Below are 17,013 nucleotides of genomic sequence, written 5' to 3' on the forward strand. Positions count from 1 at the left end.
TCTGTTTGCTTAAGAAATTTAAGAAATCCTCTTGTAAGAAAAAGACTTTCTCATGTTAGAACAAAAATATCCATGTGGACCATAGTTAAGGGTCCTAAAAAAAAAGAAACTGATTTTGCCTTAAGAACATTTGAGTGTCTTTACTTTCAAGCATGGCTTGCCAAAAGGACATGGAATTAGTAGAAATACTTAAACTCATCCAATACTGTAATTTGAAATGCATAAGCCATCTCAGCAATGACTGAGACAGAATAACAATGTTTATGTTGTCTTGGATCTCTTACTGTAATGGAATATTTGTGGAATAATTTTGCAAACAAGAGCTATAAATTTCTTATTCTCTACAGAAAATGAATAAATCAATGAGCTGAATAAGTAAATAAATGAAAACTGAGTGTACATTGCTAATTTTATTTTATAAAATTTCAATTAGGCCAAACTCTAATGTATAAAAAATAAAGCAAGGTATTATGTCTAGAGAACTTCCTTTTTAAAAAATTTTTTTAAAAAAGATTTTATTTATTTATTTGACAGAGAGAGAGATCACAAGTAGGCAGAGAGGCAGGCAGAGAGAGAGGGAGAAGCAGGCTCCCCGCCCAGCAGAGAGCCCCACACAGGGCTCAATCCTAGGACGCGGGGATTACAACCTGAGCTGAAGGCAGAGGCTTAACCTACTGAGCTACCCAGGCACCCCAAGAACCTTTAATTAAAGTTTGGATCCAAAGCTATATTTTGGAGAATACATGAAATTATGAATATAATAGTCCTTTGGATTAAGCCAATAAATTTAATCATATTGATGATTCCTGCCTTTTGGGATGGTATCTGTGAATGAAGATATATATCTATAACTGTGTCTATATATACATGTACCTCTCCACAAATTTGGGGATTATTAGAATTGAAATTAAAAACTTTGAAAATGTTCATAAGCTTCTGCTTTGATACTTTTTGGAATGTTGAAAAGCAAAATTAATGTTAAATTAATACTTTCTCCCCCTGGGTTCTGATTTCATTAATTTGATATATGTCTCTGTAACAAAGGAAATTTTTAAATTAGCAGTTATGAAAAATTATATATCTGCACTGCAGTAAATCAATGAAGTTGTACTTTGGTGGAGAGAATGTTAATGCATAAGACTCTGAACTATTTATGCAAATTATAGTATATTTTGGGAAACCAGAGAGAGATAATAAAAAGGATGAGTAATTCTCTGGGACTCAGAGCTATAGTTGCTAAATGACTGGGGAAGACACAATATGTTAAAATGTTTTATTTATAGGTTCCTAAAGTACCTTAGGTTAATCTTAGTTGAATTACCCACTTGGTCAGTAATCACTTGTCTATAGTCTTAAAAGAAGATAAAAGTATTATTAACCATGATAACCCTCTTCTTCTTAAAGTGATCCAAAAACTACTTTTATGTAATTTTCACTGATGTGGGACTTCATGGGCTGGAAAAGTTTGAAAGGAACATTAATTAGTTTCCTCTTGTTATAAATCATGTAAAAATAACATCTGAAATCTATCTTATTTACCTTCTTCCAAAATGAGGAAAGACTCACAGTAAGCTGTTGTATTATGGAGCTCTGGTGTTTGCCTGGGTAAACCCACCGGTACAGGAGAAATGTTTCCCTGATATCTGGGATTGTGCTAGGAGACTATTTCAAGTACAAGTGCCTGGCCATCCTGAGATGGGAAGAGGAGTTATAGGACAAAGTGGTATGGTTTTGCATGGCCCCCATATTCCCTATACTCACTATCATTCTGTGTTCTACTGTTAACAAGCTTTCTGTAGGCTCATCAACCGCATCCTGACTCATTTTTACTCTCACCACTAAGAAAAATATTATATATTGCTATCATCTATTCTCCTACCATAATTTAAGAACATTTTAAAACAATTTCCTCTTGTTTGGCTCTCAACAGAGGAGAAGAGCTAATTAACAATTTCTATGCAACAATTCATTAGATTTCCTTTTCCATGATACATAATAGACCACAACTTTGTTTTCATTCATGTTTTGACTAACAGAAATTTCCTAACTCTTTCATGAGGATGCTGAAAGGATTCACCAATTAGTGTACATAAGATTCAAGTTCCATAGAAAAAATTTATTACATATAAACATAAATTTCCCTGGGAATAGAAATTAAAAAGAGAATGTCTCTTTTACCATACCAACATGGTCATTTTTAGATGTCAAAGTTGTATTTTTTGCAATATGGATCTCTAGAAAGTAGAAATGATGGATTAAGCAAGAATGAGATAAAGCCTATATTCTCTGTGCACTCAGTAGGTAACATTCATACTGATTTCAATGATATTTTAAATGATACATAGTTTTTTTTTTTCCTCCACAGTCTCATTTCTTGAATATTATAAGAAATATTTTCTCAGTTGCACAAGATCAGAAACATGTGCTTTAGGCAGGCCTATGCTGTTCTATAAAGTCAACTCCAAAGACTCTACATAAAATTTGACTGATTTAAAATGAAATAGAAGCAGCTGTTGTAAGGAATGCAGTGTATAAGCTCTCATTTAAGGTTATAGTTTAGGTGTCTTATTTATTTTAATTGTGTATTTTGAATGAAAGAAAGAAAAGAAAACCTGGTTATAGCTATACTAAAACAGTGCATGAAATAATAAAACTCAATTGTAGTCTTTTCCTTTGACAACAAGGAGCATGGATTTGTTGTTGTTTTGCCAGAGGTTATTACAATATTCTTTTTTTCTTCACAATTGGCTACCAAAATACCAGTTAAATACTGAAAATTATATTTCAGATCTTATCACTTCAAGATTGATTAGAAAAACCAAAGGAAGCTACATTGTTTTTTATAGGTTTAACACACTCTTTCCCAAACATGCAGTTGTGAGTTTAATTATGACCACAAAAGTGTAGACTAGTGGCACATTATTTAGAAAACTCATCAACCAGATCTTAAAGCCTTAAAAATGGATTGGTACTGACATTTTCTTAATTTCAAGTTCAGATCTATCTTGGCTTCCTCTTTTCCACTTTTTTCATATATGTGTATTATATATATACACACACACCCTACATATAGGATAATCCATATATATGTGTATATATATGACAATTATAGAATACACTCTAGTGTACTGTATGCAACCTGGATATCCATCTCAAAATTTATTTAGAATTTTATACAAAGAATGCATATTTACTTTGTTATGAGAAAAAGTAAACATGAATGTAACTACCATATAGATTTAGAAAATCCATTTTTAGAATGTTTTTTGTGTGAATCATTTAACTATTACAGGAAGACCACAAGGACTGAGATATATATACATATGATTGATTTTAATATTTTGAAGAATGTTTCCTGGGATATGAATGATGATATAGCTTACAACATTTTTATTATATTCTGCATATATTGAATTATTGAATATCTATGATATATTTGTGTTAATAACTAATTCCTTCTAGGATAATATTTTGAAAATTGTAAGTTCTCAATTAAACCAATGAATCAACCACAAATAGAGATTACTTTACCATTCTATTTAACATTTCTATAAAAAATATAATCCACCTTGGATAGTGGTCTATGATTAGCCCTATATTGTTCAAATGATCATGAGATGACAGTGTAGAATCTAGATGTATTAAAGACCATGAGTTAGAATATATTACAATGATTATGTAAATATTTATGTCCTGAGTGAAATAAAGGCCTATGACCAGATAATTTTCCTCATATAATGTTCTAAAAGAGCCAGGATGGATTGTTATATGAAATCACTGAAATTACAACTAAGCAGGTTTGTTTTCATGATCTTACTCCATGTTGCTATTTATGACATCCACATTCCTAGAGTGAAGAGTTGGAGTGTAGTTAGGAAAGCAATAATAGGTACAGTCTTTCTTCATTCACCTCTTAGAGCTATGCTCTTGAAGCAATGATACCATTCTCTTAGCTCTTGATTACCCTGGGTGTCTCTAATCAGTCCATATTGAGTGTTCTTTTGTTTTTTATAGTTGTAATAAACTCTTCCCTAAAAAAAGTCACCAAAATGATATTGAATATAGGTTTAGCCCATTTGTTAGGAGTTTGGACTTCAAGGGTGTTTGGATTGTTTTCCTGCAATAAGATGGTAACTCGAATTTCATATATTTATAAGAAAAATATATTTTATATAGCTTTTGATCTTTTTTTAAATTTTAACTCATTAAAATGTAAACATGTAGTATTAGGTCTTATATGTAATACATATAATTCTGGGTACTAGTGGATTTAACACTGAATAAGATTGTCAAAGTCTCTGACTTGGTGTAGCTTGTACTCTAGTGGGAGTAAATGACTCTGGAGTTTGGGTCAATAGACAAGACACTTAATATGGAAATATGTGAAGGGAATAATGTTTAGGCTGGGGAACAGGTTGCAGTTTTTTTTTTTTTAAGATTTTATTTATTTATCAGAGAGAGAGAGGGGGAGAGAGCAAGCACAGGCAGACAGAATGGCAGGCAGAGGCAGAGGGAGAAGCAGGCTCCCCGCCGAGCAAGGAGCCCGATGTGGGACTCGATCTCAGGACGCTGGGATCATGACCTGAGCCAAAGGCAGCTGCTTAACCAACTGAGCCACCCAGGCGTCCCCAGGTTGCAGTTTTAAATAGTGCAATTAGGATAAGACTCATTGAAATGCTGACATTTGAAAAAAGAATTGATGGAAGTGAATTATGTGAATATCTGTGGGCATTGCTTTCCAAGATTCTAAGTGAGCAACTTGCTTATAGTATAGGAGAAATAGCAATACCAGTGGAATATAACAGGGGAAGAGTGCAAGGAGATAAGGTCAGAGAACTAAGAGAGTAGAGGGTTAGATTATGTAGAGCCAATGGGGCCTCTGCGTTATATTCATATAGAATTAAATGACCTTATGTTACGTCTAGCACATTGTAAGTACATTTTTTTTATAGCTTAGGGAAATGTGGAATCACTGAAAAATTTTTAAGTAGAAAATTTATGAGATCTGACCTATATTAATTAGGCTTGTTGTCTTTAGAAAAGGCATGGCAAGGGGTAAGAGTAGAAAAAGGGAAAATATTTGAAATGTTATTGTGACTCAGACCAGAGTTGTAGCAGAAGTAATAAATGGTCAGATTATGAATACATCGTGAGGGCATAAACCACAGGATTTCTTAAGAGATTGATTGTTCAATGTGAAATGGTAGCACTCGGGTGGAATGGGTTGATGAGGGAATAGCAGGAGTTCAATTATTAACATGTAAATTTTATATTTATGTATAAATATAATAATATAAAATATAATGTTATGTTTATATTAACATGTTAATATCTTTTAGATAGCTACATAGAGACATCAAGTACTAAGTTATATATGTGAATCTGGAGGTCCAGAACCAAGTTGGATTGGTCCAGAACCAAGTTGGGGTTGGAGAATTAAAGAAGAAAGTCATTGGTGTATAGATGGCTTTTCTAGTTATGAAACTGGGTGAGATCACTAAGGAGAGGTATAGATAGAGAAGAAAAAGGGATCAGAAAGTATCCCAAATCTGCTCCAACATTAAGAAATCAAGAAAAGAGAACAATCAACAAAAGAATTTGAATATGAGAGATAAGTGATTGAGGAGGGAAAACAAGAGAATGGTACTTTGAAATTGAAATGAAGAAAAGTCCCTTTTTAGGAGGGACAATCAACTAACTAAGTCAAATGCTGCTTATAGATTCAGAAAGAAGAGTATGAGTATGGACCATTCGTTCTAATATCATTGAGGTTGTATTAGGTTTCTCCAGAGGAACAGAATCAGTAGGATGTATGTATGTCTGTACATATGTACTGAGAGATTTATTTTAAGAAATTAGCACCCACAGTTTGGAGGCTGTCAAGTCCAAAGTTACCAGGAACTTGCATCAAGGACACAGTGGCCATAATGGCAGAGATAGAGGCTCTATATGGACCCAACAGCCTGGATCCCCAGTAAGATCAATCTAATTACTATCCCTGAATGTCTAAACTATCAGCAATAGAGACTAAATTAGTCCTCAATATACCACTATTTTTAGAGAAAACAGATAAGTCACTTTTTGGCAAGTTAACTACATTGGATCTCCTTAGTCTAGGAAGGGCCAGTAGTTCATCCTCCCTGAGATAGATGCTTTTTAAAGATTTTTATTTATTTATTTGACAGAGAGAAATCACAAGTAGGCAGAGAGGCAGGCAGAGAGAGAGAGAGGAGGAAGCAGGCTCCCTGCTGAGCAGAGAGCCCAATGCGGGACTCAGTCCCAGGACCCTGAGATCATGACCTGAGCCGAAGGCAGCAGCTTAACCCACTGAGCCACCCAGGCGCCCCGATAGATGCTTTTGATAGGAGTTTGCCTTTTTTGCTTGCAGAACCTCACCCAACACCACTATCACAGGCCCTATGAAATGCCTGATCAACAAGGCAATATCCCTTTTCAAACATTACCAATTAGTGATGATTGGGAATCTCATGCAACATTACATTAGACCAGGGACTCACTTCATATTACAGAAGGTAGGTCCACAGCCATAGAATCAATGGGTCAGATGTTACCAGAAATTAAGAAACTGCATTCTTTTGGTACAGAAGATGGGTCTCTTGAATTATAAGCTATGACTGCCACAGGGTACTTTGGATTTCTTCTATTCAGAGATTAACAAGCATATTGACAGGGGTAATTAATCTCAATCAACAAAGCAATGCTGAGGCCCCTTGAGGATCTTTCACTTTCCTTCATAGCTATAGCTAGCGTTAGATCACAACTGATGTGCTAGACTTGATAAGGGATGTGCTAGGCTTGACAAAGAAGGAATATATACATTGAATGAGCTGCAGGACCAGCCAACATGTACTGGCAGGAGAAAGGAAGACTGATACTAGATATATGGTAATAGATATATTAAATATACTACACATATTTAAGTATATAGTACTAAGTTCTGAGAGTATTAGATGAGAAGGTATGGAACATAAGTTTGATTAAGGGAGAGTTTATTAACATGACAGTACTTTCACATTATGAGATATTTATCACCCTGGCAAAGGCCCTAGGAGATAGTGCTAATGTACAGTGAGAATGGTGGCCTAACCTAGTGGTAGAACTCCATGCAGATGGTAGAAAGGATCAAAAGGCCTAGAAAGGTAGACATGTTGGTGTGGATGTACTACCTAAGAATAGACCAGAAAACCGATAGCCTATCTATGTTGTGTGAGAGAGCCCAGAAGATACCCCACACAGCAAAGTGGTAAGGACTATGCTGGTGAGGTGGTGGTTATCTTCTGTAGGCCAAGGCTGATGATAGAAGATGCTGTTATAGAATTGGGCTCACAGATACGTTTGCTTGAGTTGATAGGGTTTTGAATTAGAGAGGCCATATGCCAACATTTACTACTAGAAGCAATGTATGAACAATCATTATAAAAGGTGTCTAGGTCAGAATAGCAGCCCGGGGAACAGATCCACAGAGAGATATGGATATGGTAAATGAAATAAGACATTTCTAAGGGCAAGGAGAGCATTTCTAAATCTATATAATCAAATGAAGTTGAGGATGGATGAGGCTAAGGAAAGCCACTCAGTAAAATAATCACCATCCCTTGCTTGCCCTTTGACATCAGCCAGGTTTCATAACCAACTCACTGACTGAAGAGTGGTCTCATCCCCTTAGGAAGAATCTTAAAACATCAAGACAGGTCAGTGTGGTAGTCCATCCCATTTTACTGAGGAAAAGGCTGTTGGCACAGGGTCCAAATTGACACTGATAACGCGGGACCTAGAAGATCTGAAAGGAGATCCAAAGTAGTGTTTATGTTTTTTCCTCTGTTTGAAGATGTCTTTTTTCTTTGTCTCTGGTTTTTAGAATTTTTTCCTATAATGCATGTAGTTGTGATTTATTATGTGTTTATTGAGCTTTAGATATCCTGTTTCATGGACATTTTATAATTTATTTATCAGTTTTGGGTAATTTCCCACAATTGTCTTTCAAGTATCAATTCTGCCTCATTATTTTTCTTGCCTCTTGGAAGTTCAATTAAATGTATATATTAGATTTAATTTTTTCCATGTATCTCTATGCTTTCTTCTATATTTTCTATCCTTTTGTTTTCCAGTGTTCCAGTATGGACATTTCCTGTACTATCACTTTGGTTGACAAAATACTCCATTTATAATTATTTTGAAACTTATATGTTGTAGGAACTACATTGAATGAAGGAAACAAAGGATTTGAAAAAGCATAAGTCTATTTTTTTCTTCATGTGATTGTGGTGATGTTTATTGTTACTACTGAATTTTTATTTTTTTTAAATCATATTTCAAATTGGGCTACAAGCCCCATATTATAGAATTCTCTACTAGAATCCTTAGTTGCTGTGCCCTAGCAATGTGAACTCTAATTTTAAACAAAAAACTTGGGGCACACAAAACCCAAGTCTGAATTTTAATACAGCCAAGTTAACAAGTCTCCACCTAAAACAGCTTCAACTAATAATTGAAAAGTAAATTAAAGCATCATGAATAAACCACTCCTAAGAGCAAAAAGTAAATCTAGTTAGATAAGTCTGTGGCTCATATTTTCCATGGTAGGCAGAACACCAAGTAGTCTTGGTCAGCTGACAAAAATTTTGTCTCCACCTGGCTTACTGCCTTGCACGTATTCGTGCACTAACAAAAGCCATGTTTAAGTCTCAGAGAACTGAATAGCTTCACATAGTTGTTCCAGAAATATGGATAAGTCAAACAGGAAAACATTCTACAAATGTAGAAAAAGAATGAAATGCAAAAACTGTATTCTTTCACCATATCACATGTCCATAACCCAACCACCCTCTCCCTGTAAACCTGGCGATTCACAGACCGTACCCCTGGAGCTAATAATACACTATATGTTTATTAAAAAAATTAAAAAATTAAAAAAATAAATAAAATAAAATCTTAAAACAAAAACTGTACTCTTTCAGTTGGTAGTCTAGGAAAAGGGAGTGTAGTAGGCTAAATAGTGGCCCCTAAAGATACTCAGGTTCTAATTTCTGGAACCTGTGAATGTTACCTTATAATGCAAAAGAGACTTTGTGATGTGATTAAATTAAGAATCTCAATTTTGAGAGGTACCTGGGTGGCTCAGCGGGTTAAGTCACTGCCTTCAGCTTGGGTCATGATCTCAGGGTTCTGAAATCGAGCCCCACATCAGGCTTTCTGCTCAGCGGGCAGCCTGCTTCCCTCTCTCTGCCTGTTTCTCTGCCTACTTGTGATCTCTCTCTTTGTCAAATAAATAAATAAAATCTTAAAAAAAAAAAGAATCTCAATTTTGAGAAGAGAGATATCCTGGGTTATCAAAAAAGAGTATCCTTAATAGAGGGAGATAGGGAGTCAGGGGGGCGCAGTCTTTAAGCATTTGCCTTCGGCTCAGGATGGAGCCCCGCATCTGGCTCTCTACTCTGAAGGAAGCCTGCTACTCCCCCTCCCACTCTCCCTGCTTGTGTTCCCTCTCTTGCTGTGTCTCCATCAAATAAGAAATAAAACCTTTTAAAAAAAAAGTGGAAGGCAAAGGAAAATGTGACACAAAAGAGAAGATGGCCATGTGACAGAAATTAAGGGAGGGAGAATCAGAGAAAAAAAATCCTATAATGTTGGCTGTGAAGATGGAAGAAGGGGCCATGAGCCAAGGAAAGCCAAGAATGCACTTAAAGACATTGGAAAAGATAAGAAAAAGGATTCTACCCTACAGCCTCCAAAGGGAGTTTGGCTCTGCCAATACCTTGGTTTTACCGCTGTCAGACTAATTTTGGGCTTTGGGGTTCAAGGATAGAAAAAGGTTAAATTTCTAGGTTAAAGTCACTAGCTTGTGGTAATTTGTGATAACAGTAATAGAAAACTACCATGTGGAGGTTTCTAAATATGCTAAATGTTTTCTAAGAAAAGATGTATCAATGTAATACTATATAATACTTGTGAAATTCTAAGAAATATCCATAAATTATAAGATCATAATTGTCTCGGATTCCTCTAAACAAATGGTTCTCATTTAAATATTCCTAAGCTTATCCTTTTTTACATCCAGTTAATAAGCAGAAGGCTTGTTACTGATATCTATGATCCATAATTCACTTACTATAAAACATTGTTGTTATAAAACCTAGAGCTAGCAATAACTGTAACTTTCTGCTAGTTTTAGATCAAGTGTCACATGTGGATGGAAACTCTAGGTAATGGTAATTTCATACTCATAAAACAAAAATAACAACTTTCAGAAAGTTGTAATATGATAAAATACATGTTCTAGAGATCTATTTGTACCACTGTGATTACTTCAAATAATAGTTATGTCAGTTTGGCAACAAGCTATCCATCCATCATCCATCCATCCATCTATCCATGCATACATTTAATTAGTCATTCTTCAAACAACTAGTCTATAGAGGCTTCAACAGATAAACATGTATTATGGTTTTTAAAAAAAATATTTTATTTATTTATTTGAGAGAGAGAAAGAGAGACAGAGAACAAGTGGGAGAAGGAGCAGAGGGATAAGGAAAAGCAGACTCTTTGCCAAGCAGGGAGCCTAATGGGGGACTTGATACCTGGACCCTGAGATTATGACTGTAGCAGAAGGCAGAGTCTTAAGTGACTGGGCCACCCAGGTGCCTCTATATTATGGATTTCCAAGGCACCAAGATTCTGAAGTGATATTCTAAATGTATCCCATGCTGTCTTTAGTATACACTTTAACAACATATTAAATATTTGACAATATATATCTTTTATAATACTCAACATAATATCTCTCATTATATCTCTAACTTTGCTATTCTTAGCTCCTTCTCTATAGTCTTTCTGATACTTGCTTATAGTCTTAATCTTTCCCCAAATTTTATTTATTTCTTTTATGGTGGGTGATACAGTCTTTCTGATAAGTTACAGACAGAAATCTCTCTCTCTCTCTTCCCCTCCCCCCACACAGAGGTACAAAGTTTAGATTAAATTCCTGAATTATTTACCAAGGATACAAAATCTTATCTACATGAGGTGGTTACTCAGGACAAGTGCTATGAAGCATATTTATTAGACTTTTAAATATGTATGTGAAGTGGGTAGCTGGACATGTAATGAATCAGGAGAATAATGGAGAGGACAGGTCCAGATATACAATTTTGGAAGTCATTTGTATATGAATTATATTTGGAGCTATGGAACTAATGAAGTCACCTGGAAGGATGTATAAAGCGGCAATGAGAGGGTGTCTAATGAGTCGTCAATCACAGAAACATTGAGAAAGGGAAGAGAAAGAGTCATCAAAGAGGACTGAGCAGTTTTGAGCATTGAGGAAGAATCAGTAGACTGTGGTGTCACAGAAGCCAAGAAATGAGGGTTATAAGGAGTGTTTGGCCACTGTCTTGAATTTTGCTGAGAGCTCAAGTAATATAAACATACTTCACCACCTGGAGGCATTATTAACTGTGGCAGAAACCACTTTGTTATTTCCCTTTTTCCTCTCAGACACACAGTTATACTTCATCTCCCAACTTCCCTTGCAGTTTGATATGGCCATATATAAATAAGATCTGTCCAGTGGAATGATTCTACTCCCAGTCTTGCAGATGAGTGGAGGTCGTATGTGTCCTCAGAACTAGAAAGGTCCTGGGTCCTTGAGTCTGTGGAAGAGAGAGTTAGGAGAACTTTGGTCCAGGAATTCCTCCTTTAGACTGCAGCATGAGCAAGCAGTAGATTTTATTGTGTTAAAACCTGGAATTTTGGATCTGTTTGTTACATCGAACCTACATGCACTAATGCAATACTCTTGACAGTAATAGACTACTGGGAGTGGTGGACTCTGAAGTCAAATTAGAGATGTGCAGTGTATCCAAGGGCATTTGTGGACTCGGTTTTGATAATCTACCAGGTGGCTGTGGCAGCTTACAGTTAACCATTTCAAATGCTTTAATTTCCTCATTGTTTGAAATAATGCATCTTTGTGAGTGGTCTAATCACATATTAGCCAAACTAAATCTACCTAGTTATTTTCTCATACTTTCTCTTCTTCTTGACTAGTTTACTCGGTAAGTCTTAACAGTTAAATTGTCAAACAATTCACTAGCTAGTACAGTAGTAAGCAATATGCTTGATAGTACTTCAGCAAAGATTGTCTCCCCTGGCTCTTTAGTCTACCAGAAATAAAGGTTTCCTGATACAAGCCAGCATTTACAAACAAATTCAATTCAGGATGATACTAAGAGAATTCCGGTGTTTCTTTTCCTACCTTGAAGAACATCAATAAATTCGTTCTTGTTTTCCAATGTTGAGAATATTCCAAGCTTCACAAGAAAGAGTAGGAGAGTAGGAAAAAAAAAGTTGATCAATACATTTTTATGAAATAAAACTTGGAAAAAAGATAGATGATTATATTCATGCATTCTAAGATGCCAATTTTTCACATTTTAATATAGCAAACTGAGATGCCTCTTACACTCAATGTAGTTAGAAAGCATTATAACATTATGTCCTAATACAATTGGCACCAATTTTTCTTTTTTACTTGTACTTAAAATAATGATCTAACAGTGAATTGAGATTCCCCCCTTTCTTAGTTGTGCTTAAGATAATGGTTTGTCTTATAACTGACAATGTCTTTGAAATATAGTCATCATTGCATATTTTATGGATTATCAACTTGTCATTCAAATTTATATATTGAAAAAATTTATTGGGTTATTTTCTGTTCGAATATGTATGAGCCACATTTTGCAGCATTATGTATTGTTTGAACATTGAGCAGACTTCTGCATATTTAAAGATCTAGCATCTTTCCTACAACAGTACAACCACTTCAGGGATTATTAAAATAGTATCATTAGTATTGAGGGTGGCATTTTGGCTTCTAAATCTGTCATATTTATGCAAGATATCTCACTCGAGTCCTCCCCTCACCTCATTAATTCTTTTCTCCAAGAAGAATCAGATTCCCCATTGTTGTTTCTTAGAAAACTTGTTTCAGCATTTCAGAATGTGATGTTGTGACAAAAAGGGATAGTAGTCTTCTCAATGAGTTGAGACATTTGAAGTTACTCAAATAGCTTTAAAACGTGTCAGAGGCAGGGCCCTGGCCAGGGCGCCCTCCGCCATTAAAAGATGGCGCCTGGCTAGTTGCCAGGTTAGGATTGCCTCGTGAGACTAAGCGGAATGCCCAAAGAGGAAGTAAACAGCATTGGTTGCTAGCAAAGTTGTTCCTTTAGGTGCACAGCCTGATTCGCTCCCTCCTGTACCCTGCTCGCTGATTGGTCATGTAAATGTATATAAGTGTGTAGACTTGCGGAAATAAAGAGAGAGAAGATACATCTGAACTGGGGCTTCTTGTCATCCTTGCGGGTCGAGGGCGATAAATGGCACCGAAACCCGGGAACTAAATAAAGGAATCTTGCAAGGTAATCCGCAGGTAAGCGGGGACATTAGCCACGTTCAAAAGTGGGAATTCCGCGGTAAAGCGGGGAGTAAAGGTCGACTGAAGTATATGCGTGTAAAACGTTAATGTGTTAGTGTTTTTAATGTTCGCGTCTGTTGTCTGTGTGTTCATAATGGGATCTGAAGTATCTAAAGTGCGGTTGGAAGGGTCTTTAAAAGACCTGCTGAAAGCCAATGGAACTCCACTAAAAGCAAAAACTGCTCGGGCCTTTTTGAATACAGTGGAAAAGGAGGCTCCACGGTTCTTAGATGAAGGCTTGCTAAACATACCTCAATGGGACCACCTGTGATCCAGGGTTTGGCCCCTGTGAAACCTATTAATGCCCCGGGGCCATATTAACCTTTTAAGTTGCCCAGGTGCACCAATAACAGGGTATGGCCACCGTAGTGGTCTGGATGTCAGAGTACCTTGCGCTCAGTTTACATCAATGAAATGCATAGCTTTATGTTCACTCCACGCTTTCCTACTTATAAAAATAATACCTTTACAGGGTACAATTATTCCTTTCAAAATCCTAAGCAAGGCAATCCCTCCTCTCCCTTTGATGCATAGCAGGTCTGTAATTTGCTAGGAGCATGTACTGATATCTCAGCAGTGTCCATGTTAAATGGTGGCAAATTCCTCAACTGTTCTTATAAAAAAATGACTCTAGTACCTTTGAGACAACAGTTAATGTGTCTTGTCCCAATGATATTACTTATCAGCCCACTCCCATATGCGTCTCGCCACCGTTCCTTTTCCTCGTAACAAATGCTAGCAAGCTGAATGATACGTTGAATTGCACTAAGAATTGCTATCTTTCCCAGTGCTAGAATGTCACGGCCTTCAAGCTGGCTGTGATTATGCATATCCCTACCCATGTTCCTATCCCAGTTTCCATTCCAGAGGACAAATTACCAGTGGTGCTATCCAGAAAGAAGAGAGATTTTGGTATCACAGCTGCCATTGTGACAGCATTGGCTATATCTACAGCAGCTGCCATGGCAGCAGCAGTCTCGCTTGCTACAACTATACCCACTGCGGAAGCTGTGAACACCCTTACAGAAGGAACGGCGGCTGCCCTTCAAACACAGACTCAGATCAATGCACATCTGTAAGCAGGAATCCTGATAGTCAACCAGAGAGTGGATTTGGTTCAAGAACAAGTGGACATATTGGGGACCCTATTGGGACTGGGATGTATAGCACCCTTCCTGGCAATTTGTGTAACTCCCATAGCCTATACTAATATGAGTGACTTACAGAATGTCTCCCGACAGCTCTCCCAATACTTGCGGGGGAATTAGTCCGCAGAATTCCAAAACTACACTCAGCACCTGCTACTAGGCATAACAAGGATAAATAACACCAGAGTTGAGCTTGCAACCCTCCCAGAGATAATCAAAACATTGCAAGATGTGTTAACCTTTACGAAACAATGGGCTAGCATAATTGGTCTGATGACAATCCTCGTAGTGGGCTTGATTCTGCTTGTAAGGAAACTGCAAATTTGGAGGCGACAGCAACATAGGCAACAGCAAGCCATGGTGCAGGCCTTGTTAGCCATCGAGGCTGGAACATCCCCCCAAGTGTAGCTAAGTATGCTTGATCGGTAGTCAACAATGGGTAAGATTGGTGGGGGAAATATACCAACCTAAGACAGGACACAGATCATTGATATCTGCCGTCTGATGACGGGTAAGGATATTCCCTGCCACTGACAACCTAAGACAGGCACGATCCCTGCCATAAAAGAAAAAAGGGGGAGATGTCGGAGGCAGGCCCCTGGTCAGGGCGGCCTCCACCATTAAAAGATGGCGCCTGGCTAGTTGCCAGGTTAGGATTGCCTCATGAGACTAAGTGGAACGCCCAAAGAGGAAGTAAACAGCATTGGTTGCTAGCGAAGTTGTTCGTTTAGGTGTACAGCCTGATTCGCTCCCTCCTGTACCCTGCTCGCTGACTGGTCATGTAAACGTATATAAGTGTGTAGACTTGTGGAAATAAAGAGAGAAAAGATACATCTGAACTGGGGCTTCTTGTCGTCCTTGCGGTTCGAGGGCGATAAAAACCAGTATTTCAGAAATTATGGTAACATGGTAATATAGTAAAAAAAAATTTTAAATTTAATTAAATTTAATTTTTCTTTAACCTTCTAACTGTATTCCATTATGATTACTGGGTCCATATGTATTTTGACCCACTGTGATGAAAGACATTTTATCACACAAAGACCCTTTCATGCTTAAGCATTAAGATCTGAAATGAAGATGAACCATTCCAACCTGAATAGAGAAGGTATATTCACAGTCCATTTATAATAAATGATGGGCCATATACTTTTGGACACTTTTATATCATTTCTATTTTGAACATGAGAAGAAAAATAATTCCATTGAAAGATGAATCAGATTTCCCAAAGTTGTACAACAAACCAGTGTCAAAAGAACATAAGTAACTCATCATTTTTTTACTCTCTCCTAGCTCATCAATCACACTTTATTTTTTTTAATTTATTTTTTATTTATTTTCAGTATAACAGTATTCATTATTTTTTCACCACACCCAGTGCTCCATGCAATCCGTGCCCTCTATAATACCCACCACCTGGTACCCCAACCTCCCATTTATTTTAAGATTTTATTTATTTATTTGATGGAGAGAGAGAGAGTGAGCACAAGGCGGGGAGCAGAGGGAGAAGCAGACCCCCAACTTAGCAGGGAGCCAGATATGGAGCTTGATCCCAGGACCCTGAGATCATGACCTGAGCCAAACACAGATGCTTCACTGATGGAGTCACCCAACTGACCCTCATCAATCATATCTAGAAACCAGAGTCTTCCATCTAGGGTAGCTTTATGAGTACTTATAATGGCCACTTATTACCTTTAATCTTTCAGGAAGATCAAGCTGAAATGGTTAAAAGGGGACAAAAAGGAAAATTCAAATATATCAAGAAATCTCTGGAGAAATAACATCTTGTATAACATGTGTTTCTCACTTGACAGATGAGAATGACAGCATGGCAAGATGGTTGTAAAATACTGATTGAGAAGAGGTAGGTCTTAACCCAAATTATTCAGGTTTAGTAAAAGTAGATTCACTTAGACTCAATTTCAGCCTACATAGTGGCTAGAGAAAAAAAAAACAAACACCTACATGTTTTATGTTAGTTATGGTTTCCTTAAAGTGTTTTAGAATTTTGGCAGATTAATATTTTCAAAAGTCTACAAGTTTGCAAAGTTTAGTAAAACCAGTAATGAGGAGGGGTAAAGAGAGAAAAGACAGGAAAAAGAGGAGATGGGATACAAGAATTAAAACACATGTCTGAGCTGTAAGCTCTAAAGGAAAGCAGATATCATAAAGAGAACAAGGCAAAAAAGAAATTGCTTTGTGCCAAAAGTTTGTGAATTTAGTTCCAGACTAAAGAGTCTAAATGTGTATTGACATGAAAATGGACTTTTGCATGAGAGGGACAATGTACCACTGGCTGAAAGGGAAACAATTATACTTTTTCTCAAATACTCAGAGTGATTCTTAAAGAACTTCATCACTCTGAGTTA

The sequence above is a fragment of the Mustela erminea genome, chromosome 2 (genome assembly GCF_009829155.1).
Source record: "Mustela erminea isolate mMusErm1 chromosome 2, mMusErm1.Pri, whole genome shotgun sequence".
Lineage (NCBI taxonomy): Eukaryota > Metazoa > Chordata > Mammalia > Carnivora > Mustelidae > Mustela > Mustela erminea.